A 19,706-nucleotide genomic window follows, 5' to 3' on the forward strand; every position below is an offset into this window, starting at 1 on the left:
ATTTTCAAAATTAGTCATGGATTTTTGGCTTTTACCTAAGTTGATACCCCTTGGGTCTGGTTTTTAAGAGGTGCAGAGAACCCACAACTCCAAAGACAATGGGAACTAGGGTTTCTCAGATGGCACCAAGACCACTGGCTACTTCTGAAAGTCTGGGTCTTAGCCTCTGTGCATCCTCCTCCCCACCTGCAGAATGGGGATAATACTACTGGCCTCCCTTGCACAGCACTTCTCATGCAAAACGAGAAATCAAAGCTAAGTATTTTATTATTATCACATGGCGATTCCATTTATAGAACAAAGCATGTTTTACTAGCTAGAGGGCAGCCTGTGCTTTGTATTAGTGACAGAACCCCCCCTTCCCCCCACACACATGGACCGGTGTGTGCGCCCTACATATGGCACAGATTCTCTTTTCATTAACACTCCTCCTACCTGATACTCTCTAAACTGAACACGAATGTAACAATTACAAAAACCTAGGGCTGGATGGGACCTTGAGAGCCCATCTAGTCCAACCCCCTTGGCTGAGGCAGGATTAAGTATACCTAAACCCATCCCTGACAGGTACTTATCCACCTTACTTTTAGAAAAAAGAAAAGGAGTACTTGTGGCACCTTAGAGACTAACCAATTTATCTGAGCATGAGCTTTCGTGAGCTACAGCTCACTTCATCGGATGCATGCCGTGGAAACTGCAGCAGACTTTATATATACACAGAGAATATGAAACAATACCTCCTCCCACCCCACTGTCCTGCTGGTAATAGCTTATCTAAAGTGATCATCAGGTGGGCCATTTCCAGCACAAATCCAGGTTTTCTCACCCTCCACCCCCCACACACAAATTCACTCTCCTGCTGGTGATAGCCCATCCAAAGTGACAACTCTTTACACAATGTGCATGATAATCAAGTTGGGCTATTTCCTGCACAAATCCAGGTTCTCTCACATCCCCCCAACCCCCATACACACACAAACTCACTCTCCTGCTGGTAATAGCTCATCCAAACTGACCACTCTCCAAGTTTAAATCCAAGTTAAACCAGAACATCTGGGGGGGGGGGGTAGGAAAAAACAAGAGGAAACAGGCTACCTTGCATAATGGCTTAGCCACTCCCAGGCTCTATTTAAGCCTAAATTAATAGTATCCAATTTGCAAATGAATTCCAATTCAGCAGTCTCTCGCCGGAGTCTGGATTTGAAGTTTTTTTGTTTTAAGATAGCGACCTTCATGTCTGTGATTGCGTGACCAGAGAGATCGAAGTGTTCTCCGACTGGTTCACGAATGCCATAATTCTTGACATCTGATTTGCGTCCATCCATTCCCCTACGCAGAGATTGTCCAGCTTGACCAATGCACATGGCAGAGGGGCACCGCTGGCACATGATGGCATACACCACATTGTAACAGAACGCCACTAGCCGTCACCTTCAGCCCCCAACTAAAACCCCTCCAACGCATTATTAAAGATCTACAACCTATCCTAAAGGATGACCCAACACTCTCACAAATCTTGGGAGACAGGCCAGTCCTTGCCTACAGACAGCCCCACAACCTGAAGCAAATACTCACCAACAACCACATACCACACAACAGAACCACTAACCCAGGAACTTATCCTTGCAACAAAGCCCGTTGCCAATTGTGCCCACATATCTATTCAGGGGACACCATCACAGGGCCTAGTAGCATCAGCCACACTGTCAGAGGCTCGTTCACCTGCACATCCACCAATGTGGTGTATGCCATCATGTGCCAGCGGTGCCCCTCTGCCATGTGCATTGGTCAAGCTGGACAATCTCTGCGTAGGGGAATGGATGGACGCAAATCAGATGTCAAGAATTATGGCATTCGTGAACCAGTCGGAGAACACTTCGATCTCTCTGGTCACGCAATCACAGACATGAAGGTCGCTATCTTAAAACAAAAAAAACTTCAAATCCAGACTCCAGCGAGAGACTGCTGAATTGGAATTCATTTGCAAATTGGATACTATTAATTTAGGCTTAAATAGAGCCTGGGAGTGGCTAAGCCATTATGCAAGGTAGCCTGTTTCCTCTTGTTTTTTCCTACCCGCCCTCCCAGATGTTCTGGTTTAACTTGGATTTAAACTTGGAGAGTGGTCAGTTTGGATGAGCTATTACCAGCAGGAGAGTGAGTTTGTGTGTGTATGGGGGTTGGGGGGATGTGAGAAAACCTGGATTTGTGCAGGAAATAGCCCAACTTGATTATCATGCACATTGTGTAAAGAGTTGTCACTTTGGATGGGCTATCACCAGCAGGAGAGTGAATTTGTGTGGGGGAGTGGAGGGTGAGAAAACCTGGATTTGTGCTAGAAATGGCCCACCTGATGATCACTTTAGATAAGCTATTACCAGCAGGACAGTGGGGTGGGAGGAGGTATTGTTTCATATTCTCTGTGTATATATAAAGTCTGCTGCAGTTTCCACGGTATGCATCCGATGAAGTGAGCTGTAGCTCACGAAAGCTCATGCTCAAATAAATTGGTTAGTCTCTAAGGTGCCACAAGTACTCCTTTTCTTTTTGCGAATACAGACTAACACGGCTGTTACTCTGAAACCTTATTTTTAGAAGCCTCCAACAACAGGGATTCCAGAACCTCACTTGGAAGCCTATTCCAGTGCTTAACTATCCTTATAGTTACAAAGTTTTCCATTGTATCTAACCTAAATCTCCCTTGCTGCAGATTAAGTTGACTATTTCTTGTCCATTCTTCAGTGGACAGAGGATTGATCATTGTCCTCTTTATAACAGCTCTTAACGTACCTGAAGACTTAACATGTCCTCCCTCAGTCTTCTTTTTGCAAGACTAAACATGCCCAGTTATTTTTAACCTTTCCTCATAGGTCAAGTTTGTTAAGCCTTTTATCATTTTTGTTGGAGAGTCCAGAGGACAACAATTTGTCCACGTCTTTCCTAAGTGTGGCATCCAGAACTGGACACAATACTCTAGCTGAGACAGCACCAGAGTTGAGTAGAGGAGAACAATTGCCTCCTGTCTTACCTATGATACTGCTGATAATACACTGCAGAATGACACAAGCCTTTTTTGCAATTGCATCACATTGTTGGCTCATATTCAATCTGTCATCCACTACAGCCCCCAGATCCTTGTTCCCCATGTTGTATTGGAGCATCTGATTTTTTCTTCCCAATTGCAGTAATCTGTACTTCATCGAATTTCATCTTATGGTATTCATTGTCAATGTCATTTTGAATTCTAATCACGTCCTTCCAACCGCAAGCTATCCCTCCCAGCTTGGTGTCATCTGTAAATTTTATAAACACACTCTCCACTCCATTATCTAAACCATTAACAAAAATATTGAATAGTACTGAACTCAGAACAGACTCCTGTGAAACCCCACTAAATAGATCCCCCCATTTTGACAGTGAACCGTTGATAACTACGAAGTACAATCTTTCAGCAGTTTTATACCCACCATATAGTAATTTCATCTAGACATTATTTCCCTACTTATCAGAATGTCACTTAGAAGTGTATGAAAAGCCCTTGTAACAGGGTCAGGCCAGATGGCTATAGGAGAGTAATAGAAGGCAGATATGTTAGCCCCAGGCTAAGTAGGTCCCTTTTCCCTGGGTAAGGTAACAGGGAAGGTTCCAGAACAATCAGGAACCTTCTGGAGACAATTAAGACAGGCTGATTCGAACACCTGCAGCCAATCAAGAAGCTGCTAGAATCAATTAAGGCAGGCTAATCAGGGCACCTGGGTTTTAAAGAGGAGCTCACTTCAGTTTGTGGTATGCGTGTGAGGAGCAGGGAGCAAGAGGCACTAGGAGCTGAGAGTGGGAACGCGGACTGTTGGAGGACTGAGGTGTACAAGCATTATCAGACACCAGGAGGAAGGTCCTTTGGTGAGGATAAAGAAGGTGTTGGGAGGAGGCCATGGGGAAGTAGCCCAGGGAGTTGTAGCTGTCGCACAGCTGTTCCAGGAGGCACTCTAGACAGCTGCATTCCACAGGGCCCTGGGCTGGAACCCGAGTAGAGGGCGGGCCCGGGTTCCCCCCAGTTCCTCCCAACTCCTGGTCAGACACAGGAGAAGTCGACCTGGACTGTGAATTCAGAAAAACAGCCAAGCTGAGGGCTGCCGTGAAGCTCCAAGGCGAGCAAATTGGCCAATAAGCACAAGACCCTCCAAGGTAGAGCAGGAACTTTGTCACAACTGGTGTTGGAAGTGGGATCTGGTGTCCACAGCGTGGCAGGAGGAGGAGGATGTTTGGAAGGGGAAAAAAAAAAAAAAAAGGAAGAGGATCTATTTTTATTTTTTCTCACCACAATGGAGGAGGTAGTGCGGGCACTGATACAAGCCACGGCTGCCCAGCAGCAGGCTACCCGTGTACAGGCAGCCGCCCAACAGGAGGCCGTGCGGCTGCAGCAAGAGACTAATCGCCTGCTGATGGACCAGGCCGCTCAAGACCGGGCTATGTTGTGGGAACTGGTAAACCAGGTAAAGGCCCTTACAGAGCTGAACCGCGGCCATGATGGGAAGCAGATCATGCGGGCCAGTAACTGGCTGCAGAAAATGACACGGGAGGATGATGTAGAGGCATACCTCCTGGCCTTTGAGAGGACAGCCCTGCGGGAGGCTTGGCCCCAAGAACAGTGGTCTGTCCTCCTCGCTCCATTCCTGTGTGGGGAGGCCCAGAAGGCCTACTATGATTTGCCTGAAGAGGCTGCGGCAGACTACCCCCAGCTGAAAGCAGAGATCTTGGCCAGATCTGGGGTAACGACCGCAGTGCGGGCCCAATTATATGAGGTACCAGGAAAACAAAACCTCGCGGTCCCAATTATATGATCTCATCCATCTTGCATGAAAGTGGTTACGAACTGAGTCCCGGAGTCTGGAGAAGATACTAGAGGTTCTGGTCATCGACCGGTACATGAGAGGACTACTGCCAGACCTTCGCACCTGGGTAAGCCAGAACGAACCCTCCACCTATGACGAGGTTGTCGTGCTGGTAGAAAGGCGAAGGACGGCGTGGAAGCTGACCCGACCAATTAAGCAGCACCCCGGGTTAAACTAGCAGCACCTAGCCCTAGAGCTCAGGTGACTGGGCCACCAGGAGAGCCCAGGTGGAAAAAGAGAGGGGCTGAAGGCCCACCAGAAGCCACAAAGAGTCGGAGCACTAAGGGGGAAGAGGACTGTAATGTTAGACTACCCAAACCAAGAGACCGGGGGAACGCCTAGGACTCCATACAGACGTTACGCCTGTGGGGAGTGGGGGGACACAGCTGCACAGTGTCCCAGTACCGAGGAGCCTATGCAGTGTAACCTGGGGAACTGGGCAGACCCATGCTTCCTAATCCACCTTGTGGGGGTCTCACTAACCCCACATATGTACACTAGACCAGTGAAGCTAAATGGGGTAGAGACCACAGCACTGGTTGATTCGGGGAGTGCTATCACGCTTCTCTCGGGGAAGCTCGTGAAGCGTAGTCAGCTGTTGTGGGCTAAGCTTACGGGGATAACATGCGTCCATGGGACAGTTGGTTATTACCCCACCATTCCAGTAAAAATCGAGATTCAGGGGAACACTACTGAGGTAGCAGCAGGTATAGTCCCTAAATTCCCATACCTGGTGCTCACAGGAAGAGACTTCCCAGGGTTTGGAGACTTACTCCCGGTAGGGGAATTGGAGAAAAGGGGAAGCCCTGAAAGTAGTGAGGCATCCACAGTAGACTGTCAACCCCCAACCTTCTCTGAAATACCCCAGATTTGTTCTCCACTCCCAGACAGCATAGAAAGATGAAAAGGGAAAGCAGGGCAGCTAAGGCCTTGGGAACCTGAATACTGGCCCAAAGCCAGAGGGTCTGTCTCGTATGTAGGCGGACCTGAGAAGCTGAAAAGGAGGCCACCCAGGAGGGAGAAGCACCCGAGTCTGACCCACACCCTAACGCCTCTAAACCAGTAGATGCAACAGAGACTGGCCCCCTAGCTCTCTGGCAGATTAGCCCCAGGAGAGGAAATTTTGGACAGGACCAGGCTGAAGCCCCAAGGTACGACAACATTAGGAAGGAGGTGACCAAAATAGATGGGGTCCCCGTGGAAGGGAAAACCCAGGGACCAGGACCCTACTTCATAATGAAAAAGAATCTCTTATACCGGGTTGCACCAGTACAGGGGCAGAAGGTACAGCAGATCCTAGTACCTCAAACACCAGAATGCCGTATTAAGTCTGGCCCATCCTCATCTTTTGGGGGGGCATTTGGGGGTAGAGAAGACCCTGACACGGTCCTGCGACAATTCTTCTGGCCCGGAGCACATGAAGAAGTGCGGAGGTACTGTGTGTCCTGCCCGGAGTGTCAGCTGCACAGTCCTCGTCCCTACTTGAGGGCACCTTTAGTACCCCTTCCCATTAAAGAGGTCCCCTTCGAGCGAATAGCCATGGATCTTGTGGGACCCCTGGAGAAGACAGCCCGGGGCCACCAATATATACTTGTCGTTCTGGATTATGTTACTCACTATGCAGAATCCGTCCCCCTGCGGAACACGGCCTCTAAAACGATAGCTAAAGAGTTGGTGGGGATCTTTGCCTGAGTGGGGCTACCAAAGGAGATATTAACAGACCAAGGTACCCCATTTTTGTTGAAGCTAATGAAGAACCTCTGTACGCTACTCCATATACATACCCTGAGAACTTCAGTCTACCATCTGCAGACCGATGGACTGTTAGAAAGGTTTAGCCGAACCCTCAAGGCAATGATAAGGAAAGTGGTAAGTCGAGATGGGAAGGATTGGGACACCCTACTACCCTACATTATTTTTGCAATCCGGGAGGTACCTCAGGCCTCAGCTGGGTTTTCCCCCTTTGAATTATTATACGGACGCCACCACCGTGGCATACTAGATATCGCAAAAGGGAAATCTGGGAGGAGGAACCCAATGAGGGAAGAAATATAACTGACCATGTGTAGCAGATGTGAGAACGGATAGCCTGGGTCACCCCTATTGTACGGGAACATTTGGAAAAGGCGCAGGAGGCCCAGCGAACCCATTACAATCGCCAGGCAAAAGTCTGACAGTTCCAACCAGGGGATCGGGTGATGGTGTTGGTACCCATGGCAAAAAGCAAGCTTCTGGCCCAATGACAGGGGCCCTATGATGTGGTTGAACCTGTGGGAGAAGTAACCTACAAGATGCAGCAGCCAGGACGCCAGAAACAAATTTATCACATTAACCTCTTAAAGCCTTGGCACCAACGAGAGACGTGTGTAGTGGCCCAAGAGACCCCGCTCCAGGGAAATAACCTAAATGAGCAGATCAGGATATCCACTGATCTGACACCAAACCAGAAGAAGAAGGAGGTAACTGAGATGATCAACCGATACCAGGATGTGTTTTCAACCAAACCAGGTTGGACCACTGAAGCATATCACCACATTATCACAAACCCTGGCACAAAGGTAACTTTAAGGCACTATCTGGTCCCAGCGGCAAAAAGGGAGGAGATCAAGGCAGAGGTAAAAAGGATGTTGGAGCTGGGAGTCATCGAAGAGTCCCACAGTCAGTGGTAAAGCCCGATTGTGTTGGTGCCCAAACCCGATGGCACCACTAGGTTTTGTAATGACTTTCACTGGGCTGAATGAGATATCCAAATTCGATGCATATCCCATATCGATGAGTTAGCCGACTGCCTGGGCAATGCCCGATTTTTGACCACCCTTGATTTAACAAAGGGATACTAGCAGATTCCCCTTGCCAAAGATGCGAAAGAAAAGATGGCACTCTCAACACAAGAGGGTCTGTTTCAACATACTGTTCTTCCTTTTGGACTGCATGGAGCACCTGACACCTTCCAGCGTCTTATGGACAAGCTCCTACGGCCCCATACCAGTTATGCAGTAGCAAACCTGGATGATGTGATTATTCACACCCCCGACTGGGAAACCCACTTAGGAAAGGTGGAAGTGGTTCTGGACACGCTAAGATAGGCTGGCCTCACAGCCAACCCAGCCAAGTGTGCTATAGGGCTAGCCGAGGCTAAATACCTTGGCTACATTGTAGGAAGGGGCATGATGGCACAGTTTACTGACTCGGTTAGACCTCAGTGAAACCACTATTCCCATTGTTATTGCTGCTTGCTCCACAATCTCTGTGAGAGTAAGGGGGAAGATGTTTATGGTGGGGTGGGAAGTTGAGACAAATTGCCCGGCTGATGATTACATGCAGCCAGACACTGGCGCGGTTAGAAGAGCACAGCAGGGTGTGCTGCGCATCAGAAAAGCTTTGAAAACCAGTTTCATGACTGGCCAGGCTACAGTGTGACAGTCCTGTTTGTTTCTCCTTGAGGAAAACCCACCCCCTTGGTTAATGCTACTTCTCTCCCTATAAGCCAACCGCCCTCCCACCGCCCTTCGATCACTGCTTGCAGAGGCAATAAAGTCATTATTGTTTCAAATTCATGTATTCTTTATTAATTCATCACACAAAATAGGGGGATAACTGCCACGGTAGCCCAGGAGGGGTGGGGGAGAAAGGAAGCACAAGGCCACACTGCACTTCAAAATTTATTGAATGCCAGCCTTCTGTTGCTTGGGCAGTCCTCTGGGGTGGAGTGGTTGAGTGCCTGGAGGGCCCCCCCGCATTCTTGGGCATCTGGGTGAGGAGGCAATGGAACTTGGGTGGGGGGGGTTGGTTACACAGGGGCTGCAGTGGCGGTCTGTGCCTTTCCTGCACCTCAACTACATGCCGGAGCATATCAGTTTGATCCTCCAGTAGCCTCAGCATTGCATCCTGCCTCTTTTCATCATGCTGCCACCACCTTTCCTCTTGATCCCACCACCTCTCTTGTTGCTCCAGCCATCTGTCCTCTCGTGCATCCCTCCTCGCGTTCATTTTGTGCTTTCCTGGATTCTGCCATTGTCTGACTCCGCACATTCTGCTGGGCTCTTTCAGTGTGGGAGGACTGCATGAGCTCAGAGAACAGTGGTGAAACACTGGAATGCGTTGCCTAGGGAGGTGGTGGAATCTCCTTCCTTAGAAGTTTTTAAAGGTCAGGCTTGACAAAGCCCTGGCTGGGATGATTTAATTGGGGATGGGTCCTGCTTTTGAGCAGGGGGTTGGACTAGATGACCTCCTGAGGTCCCTTCCAACCCTGATATTCTATGATTCTATGATCAAGCCTCAACTAAACAAACTAGAGGCTATCCAAAATTGGCCCCGGCCGAATTGGAAAAAGCAAGTCCGGGCATTCCTGGGTGTGTGGGGTACTACCGATGATTTATTCCCCATTTTGCTACCCGAGCAAGTCCCCTGACAGACCTGATAAAAGCCTGGGGTCCAGACATGGTGAAGTGGACAGATGCCACAGAGAAAGCATTCATGGATCTACGGACAGCCCTCTGCAGTAACCCCGTGCTTATAGCCCCAGACTTCAACAAAAAATTCGTTTTACAAACATCTGAAGGAGGATTGGGAGCTGTCCTATCGCAGATGGTCAGAGATGAAGAACACCCAATCCTCTACCTCAGCAGGAAACTCCTCCCAAGACAGCAGAAGTATGCCGTGGTTGAAAGAGAGTGCCTAGCTGCGAAACGGGCCATGGAAACACTATGTTATTATCTTCTGGGACGACGGTTTACCCTTGTGACCGACCATGCACCCCTCCAGTGGATGCAGTGAAATAAAGAGAAGAACGCAAGGGTGACCAGATGGTTCCTGTCCCTACAACCTTTCCAATTCACCATACAACACTAGGCTGGAAGCCACCATGGCAATGCAGATGGCTTGTCATGAGTACACTGCCTGACGTCCCAATTCCCCCCCCCCCCCCCCAGCACTACGGGGTGAGGCGATATGTGACAGGGTCAGGCCAGATGGCTATAGGAGAATAATAGAAGGCAGATATATTAGCCCCAGGCTAAGTAGGTCCCTTTTCCCTGGGTAAGGTAACAGGGAAGGTTCCAGAACAATCAGGAACCTTCTGGAGACAATTAAGACAGACAGGCTGATTAGAACACCTGCAGCCAATCAAGAAGCTGCTGGAATCAATTAAGGCAGGCTAATCAGGGCACCTGGGTTTTAAAATCAGGCAGGCTAATCAGGACCCTGGGCTGGAACCTGGAGTAGAGGGCAGGCCCAGGTTCCCCTCAAATCCTCCCAACTCCTGGTCAGACCCAGGAGGAGTCTACCTGGACTGTGAATTCAGAAAAACGGCCAAGCTGAGGGCTGCCGTGAAGCACCAAGACGAGCAAATCCGCCAAGAAGCACAAGACCCACCAAGGTAGAGCAGGAACTTTGTCACACCTTACTAAAATCAAGATATATCATGTCAACAGCGTTCGCCCCAGTAACTAGGCCAGTAACTATCTAAGAAGGAAGTTAAACTGGTTTGGTATGATTTGTTCTTTGACAAATCCGAACCAGCTATTTCTTTATAACCCTATTTTCATCTAGGTGCTTACAAAATTATTGACTTATAATTTGTTCCAGTATCTTTCCAGGTATCAAAGTTAGGATGTCTGGTCTAAAATTCCCCAGGTGCTTTTTATTCCCCTTTTTAAAGATAGGGTCTACAATGTATCCTACATGTATCCAGCCGTCTGAGACCTCACCCATCCTCCATGAGTTCTCAAAGATAACTGCTGACAGTTTTGAGATTGCTTCAGCTGGTTCCTTAAGTGTCCCTGATGTGTATTCCAATTTGGAGTGTGTGCGCCCAGCGTGCTGGAACCTTTTGTCTAGCTATACCCACAAAGGGATGGCACTCTCGCCTCGTGGCTGTGGCTCTTCACTTGGCTATATCAGGCAGTGCCACCCCAACCTCCCTCAGTTCCTTTGCACTGAAAGTCTCATGCAGAGGGGGTGGGTTGTGGAATACATGACTGCATCACATCTCAAAGAACCACAGTTACAGTAAGTAACCATTTCTTCTTCTTTGAGTAGATGCAGACATGTATTCCACTTAGATGACTCTCAAGTAGTACCCCAATCTGGAGGCAGGGCTTGGAGTCTTCTGGAATAGGGATCACAGAACTGCACTTCTGAGGCCTGCGTCTGCTCTGGACAATGCAGTAATAACATAATGGTCCGTAAACATATATGCAGCCAGCCTCCAAATGTCCAGTATGGAAAGGTCATTGAGGAATGCTATGAACGTCGCTTGCACCCTCATGGAGTGAGCCCATATCCTCTGAGGAGGCATAGCCAAAGCTATTTCATACGCAGTCTTGATACAAGATATTATCAATCTAGAGATGGTCTGAGCAGAGACTGCTTGCCCCTTCGTGCAGTCCGTATAGGGGACAAACAGGCAAGGTAAAGCATGAAACAATTTAAGTCCTGTCTAGACAAAATGTCAGACATCGCCAGACATCCCAGTTATGGAGAGGCTGTTCCTCAGGGGAAGAGGACCCGTGTTTTTCCCTAAGTCGCAAATTCAACTGAATCAGGTGGTGTAACTGAGATGCCACCTTAGACAAAAACTTTGGGTGCAGTTGAAGTGTCACTTTGTCCTTGGAGAACTGCGTGTAGGCTGGCTTGGCCATGAGCGCTTGCAATTCACACACCCTTCTTGCAGATGTGATAGCTATCAGGGACACAGTTTTCTGAGACAGGAGAGGCAGTGGACAGGACTTAAGAGGCGTGAATGACAGGCCCATGAGAACAGCCACAACCATATTTAGGTCCCAAAGGGGCACCGGTTTTCAGACTGGAGAATGAAAGCGGAGAAACACTTTCCAAAATCCCGTCAACCATGGCACTGGAAAAAATGGACTTCTCTTGAACAGGGGGATGAAACGTTGATATTGCTGCCAAACACACTTAGTGAACTGACCACAAATTGACAAGACAGCCAGCAGCCAATGTAAGTAATGCAGTGTCTACACTGCGTTGCCCTAACTGCACCAACATACGCCCTATGCCTCTGGTAGAGGTGGAGTTATGATGTCAGTGTAGGAGGACACTTACATCAGTGGGAACAAGGCTAGAGTGTAGACATTGACATAATAATTAGTGTAGTGTAGTGACTAACTGTGTAGTGTAGACCAGCCCTTTGTTTTGTTTTCTCACAAACAGGTTGCGCCCCCATGTTGCAAAGATGACCTGGAGGACACGCTCCTTCAGAAGTCACTTTTGGTTTAGGGAGAAGACCCTGTTGAGATGGCCGGTGAGATGATTTTGCACCCGTGGCCAGTGGACTGCTACCAGAGAGATGTCTTCTTCAACGCAAAATTGCTACAGATTGGTCACCTCCAGGCAGAGTAACCTGGAATGTGCTCCCCCTTGTTTATTCACATAGTACATCATAGTGGTAACATGTGAACCATTGAGTGTCTTATGCGGTCCCTGAAGGCACAACATACATTGTGGATGGCCCAAAGTTCCAACACGTTGATATGGAGTGAGGCTTCCTGTTCCAACAAGAGGCTCTGCAACCTCAACAAGTCCAGATGCGCCCCCCACAACCCAGAAGGGAAGTGTCAGTTGGAGATGGTCAAGCAAAGGGGACTCCTTGGCACATGTTGTGTGGGGACTCTCACTAAGGCAAAGAATCTAGGACTGGTGGATGCAGGTGAACCAAACTGTGCAGAGAATGCAGGGCAGGGTGGTAGACTGTCCTGAACCACATCTGAAGAGGGAGAAGGCATAGCCTGCAAAACTGGACCACTGGTGGACATGCGACCCAATAGGCTCAGACACATGGGGACTGTCGTGGAGGGCTGAGATTGCAGACTGAGGAAGAGCTGTTGCATTGCCTGGAATCAGTCGGTTGGCAGGAACGCCCTCTACCTCATGGAATCTAACAGGGCTCCAATGAACTCGATTTTTTGAGTGGGAGCTGAACAGGAGAACTGTATGCTGAAAGTGTCATTCTCCTACCACAAAACAAAAACTTCCTGTGACTCAGAAGAATTGCCACATGAGAGTAGATCCAGAGCAGCAAACCAGTCATTCTGAAACTGCACAGGGAAGATAGCTAATAGAGTGATCATGCGGAACTCACATACTTGATGGATTTGCTGAGGCTGCGAAGGTCAAGAATAGGTCTCCACCCTGGCCTGGGATTTCAGTATCAGGAAGTACCAGAAGTAAAAGCTGTGGCCAGAGTGTTCTGGCGGAACTTCCTCCACCGCTTCCAACGTCAGAGAGCTGACCTGCTCGATGAGAGTGTTTTGTGAGAGGGGTCCCTGAAGAGGGATGGGGAGGGGTGTGAAAAGGGTCTGTGAAGAGGAACTTGATTATGTAGCCCGATATGACAGTGTCTAGGACCCAGCTATCAGAAGTAATCAAGTCCCAAGCATTGTAAAAAAGTGGGCCAGCCTGTCCTCAAAGGGATGGAGGAACAGAGAGGGTGGGGGTAATGACTGGACCAGTGCTCTGGATAAAAAGAGTCAAAATGGGTACTCAGACAGCACCAGGGGGAGAGAGTGTTGAGTGCCCGAAGCCTGAGCCTGATTGCATCCTCTCTTGGGATCTATCCCTTCTTCTAGGGTATTCCCACTGTTTCGGGGGAAAAGACTGCGCAAAGGAATGCTGCAGGCAATACTATTGCTGCACCCCATAGTGGTGTCTTTGTGCAGATAGCACGTACATGCCCAAGGATCTCACAGGAACCCAGGAACCCTTAAAGCAGCAGCATGACCCATCTGTCATGTCTGGGAATAAGACTCAGCTGTCAAAGGGCAAGTCCTCAGTGGTTTGCTGGATATCCAAAGCAATCCCAGGGTTTTGCAACCAAGAAGCCATCCTCATAGGTTCCGCTGAGGCCATCACCCTGGCCAAGGAGTCCACAAGGTTGAGGGTGGACTGCAGGGATGTTCTGGCTACCAAGCAGTCTTCCACAATGAATGCCCAAAACTCCTCACGTGAGGCCTTGAGCAAATGGTTGTTGAATTTAGACATGGCTGACAAATTGAGGAAATCATACTTGTACAGCAAAGCTTGTTGATCTATGATCCTCATCTGCAGGGATGATGAGGTATAGATCTTCCTGCCCAGAAGAACCAATCGCTTGGAGTCTCGGTCCTTGGGCATAGACTGGAACCTACTCTGCTGGAACCTCTTACCACCACGAAATTCAGGGCCCGAAAGGAATAGAACACCCCAAATCCTTGCATGCGAACAAAATAGCACTTTTTCATGCACTTAGTCAGGCCGGTGGTGTACTCCACAGGGCTTTCACCAGCTCAAGGAGCACATCGCTGACTGGGAGGGCCACTCTCCCAGGGATGGCGAGCTGTAAAATGTCCACCGGTTTGGTGTGTTCTCTTGGAGAAACTCCTCCTGGATGCCCAGGGATGCAGCTACATAGCGTAAAAGGTCCTGATACACCTTGAAGTCTTCCGGAATAGAAGGGGAGGATGAATAAGGAAATATGGCATCATCTGGAGACAAGGACGAGAGTCTTGGCTGAGCCAGAACAGTCTCTCGTGCCCAGGAAGACAGACCCGGGAGGACCCCGGCAGCTCAGCAGAGGGGAAGACCATTGATACCTGGGTTTACAGCTAATCCACGTGACTTCAGCTTTGAACAGGACCAAGAGCAGGATCTCTGAAAGCAAGGAGCATCCCACCAAGTCCAAGGAGGCCACTGATACGGTGGCCAGTAGGAACCAAGACATGGACCTCTGTCTCAGCCACGGGGCACGTGCCAACTCTAGGAGTCATATTGGTCCATTGGCAGTCCCCAGAGTTCATCGTGTAATGCAGAGTGGGAGGATAACGCCTCCAACTTGGAATCAGAGACCCAGGATCTTGGCGGCCTGGGAGGAGCGATGCCTAAGGGCGTCAACAGGCATTCTGATTCATCCATTGTCCAGAATGAGGTGGGAATTGGTGCCCCCAGTGATGGCAGTACTATTGGCACCAACCATGCTGGTGCCAAAGGCAGCGTCAGTCCCAGCGCAAACACCGGTACTGGAGTGCCCGAGTGCATCTATGTTGAGAGTGGTGTGAGCTGCCATGGGAGTATCTTTGGTGTTGACTGCAGCAGGTCCAAAGATAGTCCCCGTGCCGAGGTCCCCTGCACTGATTCCAATACTAGCTTCATGCCCATCACAGGAAGAGAAGCATCTAGGTACGGTGCCGAGAGGAACAAAGGTTCAGTGGCACGCTATATTGGAGGGGCTGCCAATGGCACAAGCCTTGGAAAACCCTGGACCAGCGGAGAGGATGGAAGGGAAAGGCAGAGCATGTCCGCCACAGCCTGATACAGTGACACAGTGCATAGTCAATACCAGCATTGCAGACGTCGATACCGGACTCAACAGACGCCCGGAGGCCAGAACCATAGTCAACAATATGGGATTTCTGCCCTTGCCACTTGGTTCTTGGGAAGAGTCAGAGGAACCTGCACCATCCTGCATGCCGGAACTGGTCCTGTGCTGGTCTGTGCTTTTTCTGGGGAGGCAGAGGAGTCTGCCCGCAACCTGGAGTGGTCCCCACTAGTCTTATGACATCTATTCCTCGGCGCCAACAATGGAGAACAGCTCCTCAACATCTTGGGAGAGTCGCCTGCCCCGGACCAAGAGGCAGCAGCACTCTCTGAACCCAAGGGTGATCTTCGACCCAAGTAGGGCCTCAGTACCGGATCAGGCTGAATGGCCTGTTCAATCAGGTGCTGCTTGAGATGAAGGTCCCACGCCAACTGAGTCCACTTCTTGAACAACCTACAGAACGGCCAATGCTTTTTAAGGTGGGTCTCACCAAGCCAAAGCAGGCACAGTGTGCGGGGGTTGTTGTTGGGGATCGTCCCTCCACATGAGGGACCACGGTGAGGGCATCAATGGGGAACACTATCGACGAACTACTAAAGATACAATAAACTAAGTTAAGACTAAATGCAAGGTTGTGCAACTACAACCATACAAAGCTCCGATTCCAGCTACAGGTGGTGAGAAAACATAGGGGTCAGGGCAGTGCCACCTCATATAGCCAGGGGAGGAGTCAAAGTCATGAGCATCACCCCTCTACAGTTACTGCTAAACAAAAGCCTCCAGCTCCAGCATGGTGGGCATGCACACACCTGAGTGGAATACATGCATCTACGCGAAGAACTACCAGCTCTACAGAACTCCTTTATCCCTTAGAACTAATAGGTAAGGTCCATGGAAAGAAAATTGAGTTTGCTAGAGTCTGCTTTTTTGAAATCCTTATTCTGCTTCTCTCACTCTTTCCCCTTTCCTTAGAATTATGAAATCTATAATTTCATGATCACTTTCACTCAAAAGGACTTCAACATCCATATTTACAACCAATTCCTCTTAGTCAGAATCAAGTCTAAAATGGCTGCCGTCCTGGCTACTTCCTCCATCTTCCAAAGGGTTTTTTCCCCCCTGCATTTGGTGAAAGAGGCTCATGGACATTAGAGACCAAGTACAGGATCTTGAGACCAGAGTGGCTGAACTGGAAGAACTAAGGGTGACAGAAAGATACACAGACAAGATGTTCTTGAACACAGCAGAACAATCCCACCCACAGTCTGATAGCTTCTGTGCTGTTCAAGAGGATGAAAGTCTCAGGGAAGGAGGAATATCATGCAGCAGCAGAGGGAACTGATCCCATAATTGGAACCATCCTTCCAGATGATGTCATGGTATCCTCTTGCGCTGAGGATTTCTCTCCAGGGGAGGGACCACCTCTTATTAGGAAGAGAGAAATAATAGTAATCAGAGAATCATAGGACTAGAAGTTACCTCAAGAGGTCATCCAGTCCAGTCCCCTGCACTCAAGACAAGACTAAGTATTATCTAAACCACCCCTAAAGGTGTATGTCTAACCTGCTCTTAAAAATCTCCAATGATGGAGATTCCACAACCTCCCTCAGCAATTTATTCCAGTGTTTAACTACCCTGACAGTTAGGAAGTTTTTCCTAATGTCCAACCTAAACTGCCTTCCTGCAATTTAAGCCCATTGCTTCTTGTCCTATCCTGAGGTTAAGGAGAACAACTTTTGTCCCTCCTCCTTGTACCAACCTTTTATGTACTTGAAAACTTATGTCCCCTCTCAGTCTTCTCTTCTCCAGACTAAACCCAATTTTTTTCAATCTTCCTGCACTGGTCATGTTTTCTAGACCTTTAATCATTTTTGTTGCTCTTCTCTGGACTTTCTCCAATTTGTCCACATTTTTCCTGAAATTTGGTGCCCACAACTGGACACAATGCCCCAGTTGAGTCCTAATCAGTGCAGAGTAGAGCAGAAGAATTACTTCTTGTGTCTTGCTTACAAAACTCCTGCTAATACTTTCTAGAATGATGTTTGCTTTTTTTTTTTTTTTTTGCAACACAGTGTTACACTGTTGACTCATATTTATCTTGTGAGCCACTATGACCCCCCAGATCCTTTTCTGTAGTACTCCTTCCTAGGCAGTCATTTCCCATTTTGTATGTGTGAAACTGATTGTTCCTCCCTAAGTGGAGCGCTTTGCATTTGTCCATTTCTCCAGTTTGTCCAAATTTTAATTCTCCAAAGCACCTGCAATTCCTCCCAGTTTGGTATCATCTAGGAATTTTACAAGTGTACTCTCTTCTATGCCATTATCTAAATCACTGATGAAGATATTGAACAGAACCGGACCCAGAACTGATCCCTGCAGGACTGCACTTGATAAGCCCTTACAGCTTGACTGTGAGCCACAGAGCCACAACTCTCTGGGAACAGTTTCCCCACCAGTCATGCACCGACCTTATAGTAGCTCCATCTAGACTGTATTTCCGTAGTATTTTTATGAGACAGTCATGCGGGACGGTTTCAAAAGCCTTACTAAAGTCAGATAGACCACTTCTACCACTTCCCGCATCTCCACAAGGCTCATTACCCTGTCAAAGAAAGCTATTAGCTTGGTTTGACACGAATTGTTCTTGACAAATCCATGCTGACTGTTACTTATCACCTTACTATCTTCTAGGTGTTTGCAAATTGATTGCTTAATGATTTGCTCCATCATCATTCTGGGTACAGAAGTTAAGCTAACTGGTTAATTCCCCGGATTTTCCTTATTTCCCTTTTTATAAATGGGCAAATATAGTGCCATTTTCCAGTTTTCTGGAATCTCTCCTGTCTCCCATGACTTTTCAAAGAGAGTCAATGGTTCAGATATCATCTCAGTCAGCTCCTTGAGTATTCTAGGATGCATTTCATCAGGCCCTGGTGATCTGAAGACATTTAACTTTAAGTAATTTTTAACTTGCTCTTTTCCTATTTCAGCCTCTGATCCTACCTCATTTTCACTGGCATTCACTATGTTCAATGTCTAACCGCTTCTAACCTTTTTGGTGAAAATTGAAACAAAAAGTAATTAACCATTTCTGCCATTTTCAGTTATTCTCCCCTCCCCCCCATTAAGTAATGCGCCTCCCCTGTCCTTGGTCTCTCTCTTTCTTCTAATGTATTCATAGAATGTTTTCTTGTTACCCTTTATGTCTCTAGCTATTTTAATTTCATTCTGCGCTTTGGCCTTCCTAATTTTATCCCTACATACTTGTGTTATTTGTCTATATTCATCTTTTGTAATTTGACCTAGTTTCCACTTTTCATAGGATTTTTTTTTTTTTTTTTTTTTTTGGAGTTTGATGATTGATGATCTCCTGGTTAAGCCAGGATGCTCTGTCGCCATACTTCCTATTTTCCCTACGCAGTGGGATAGTTTGCTCTTGTGCCCTTAATAATGTCTCTTTGAAAAACTGGCAACTGTCTTCAATCATTTTCCCCCTTAGACTTGCTTCCCATGAGATCTTACCTACCAACTCCCTGAGTTTGCTAAAGCCTGCCTCCTTGAAATCCATTATCTTTATTGTGCTGGTTTCCCTCCTACCATTCCTTAGAATCATAAACTCTACCATTTCGTGATCACTTTCATCTGAGCTGCCTTCCACTTTCAAATTCTCAACCTGTTCCTCCCTATTTGTCAAAATGAAATCTACAACAGTCTCTCCCCTGGTAGCTTTCTCCACCTTCTGAAATACAAAGTTGTCTCCAATACATTCCAAGAACTTGTTGGATAATCTGTGCCCTGCGGTGTTATTTTCTCAACAGGTTTCTGGGTAGCTGAAGTTCCCCATCACAACCAAATCCTGGGCTTCGGATGATTTTGTTACTTGTTTAAAAAAAGCCTCCTCCACCTCTTCTTCCTGGCTAGGGGGTCTGTAGTACCATGATCTCACCCTTGTTTTTTACTCTTGATCTTTACCCAGAGACTTTCAATAAGTCTGTCTCCTATTTCCATCTCAACCCCAGTCCAAGTGTATACATTTTTAATATAGAAGGGAACACCTCCTCCCTTTTTCCCCTGCCTGTCCTTCTTGAGCAAACTGTACCCTTCTATACCAATATTCCAGTTATGTGTATTATTCCACCAAGTCTCTAGGATGCCAACTATGTCACAGTTGTGTTTATTAACTAGTATTTCAAGTTCCGCCTGCTTATCCCCCATACTTCTCGCATCAGTATACAGACATCTAAGATACTGATTTGATTTCCCCCCCCATGTTCTCTCGTCTCTCCCTTAACCCTGCTATAATGGCCCATGCTACCCCCAGATTCCGAACCTTCTCCCAGGTCTCCATGTTTTTGACTTGGATTGGGGGATTAGATTATTAGAAATAAAGATAGTTGGGTTTGTGATAACCGGGAGAACTGCATGGTAAACTCCCTGCCAGGTGAAAAGGTTGCAAACCTCTCAAGCCATCTGGACAGATGTACATGCAGTGCTGGGGAGGC

General features: G+C 47.9%; 1 protein-coding gene across 4 annotated transcripts in view; it reads right to left on the reverse strand.

The window, feature by feature from the left end:
* The window catches only part of MORC2 (MORC family CW-type zinc finger 2), a 113,199-nt gene that overhangs the window by 55,158 nt on the left and 38,335 nt on the right, over window positions 1-19,706 (reverse strand). The window lies entirely within an intron of this gene.

This window comes from Lepidochelys kempii, chromosome 15 (genome assembly GCF_965140285.1).
Source record: "Lepidochelys kempii isolate rLepKem1 chromosome 15, rLepKem1.hap1, whole genome shotgun sequence".
NCBI lineage: Eukaryota > Metazoa > Chordata > Testudines > Cheloniidae > Lepidochelys > Lepidochelys kempii.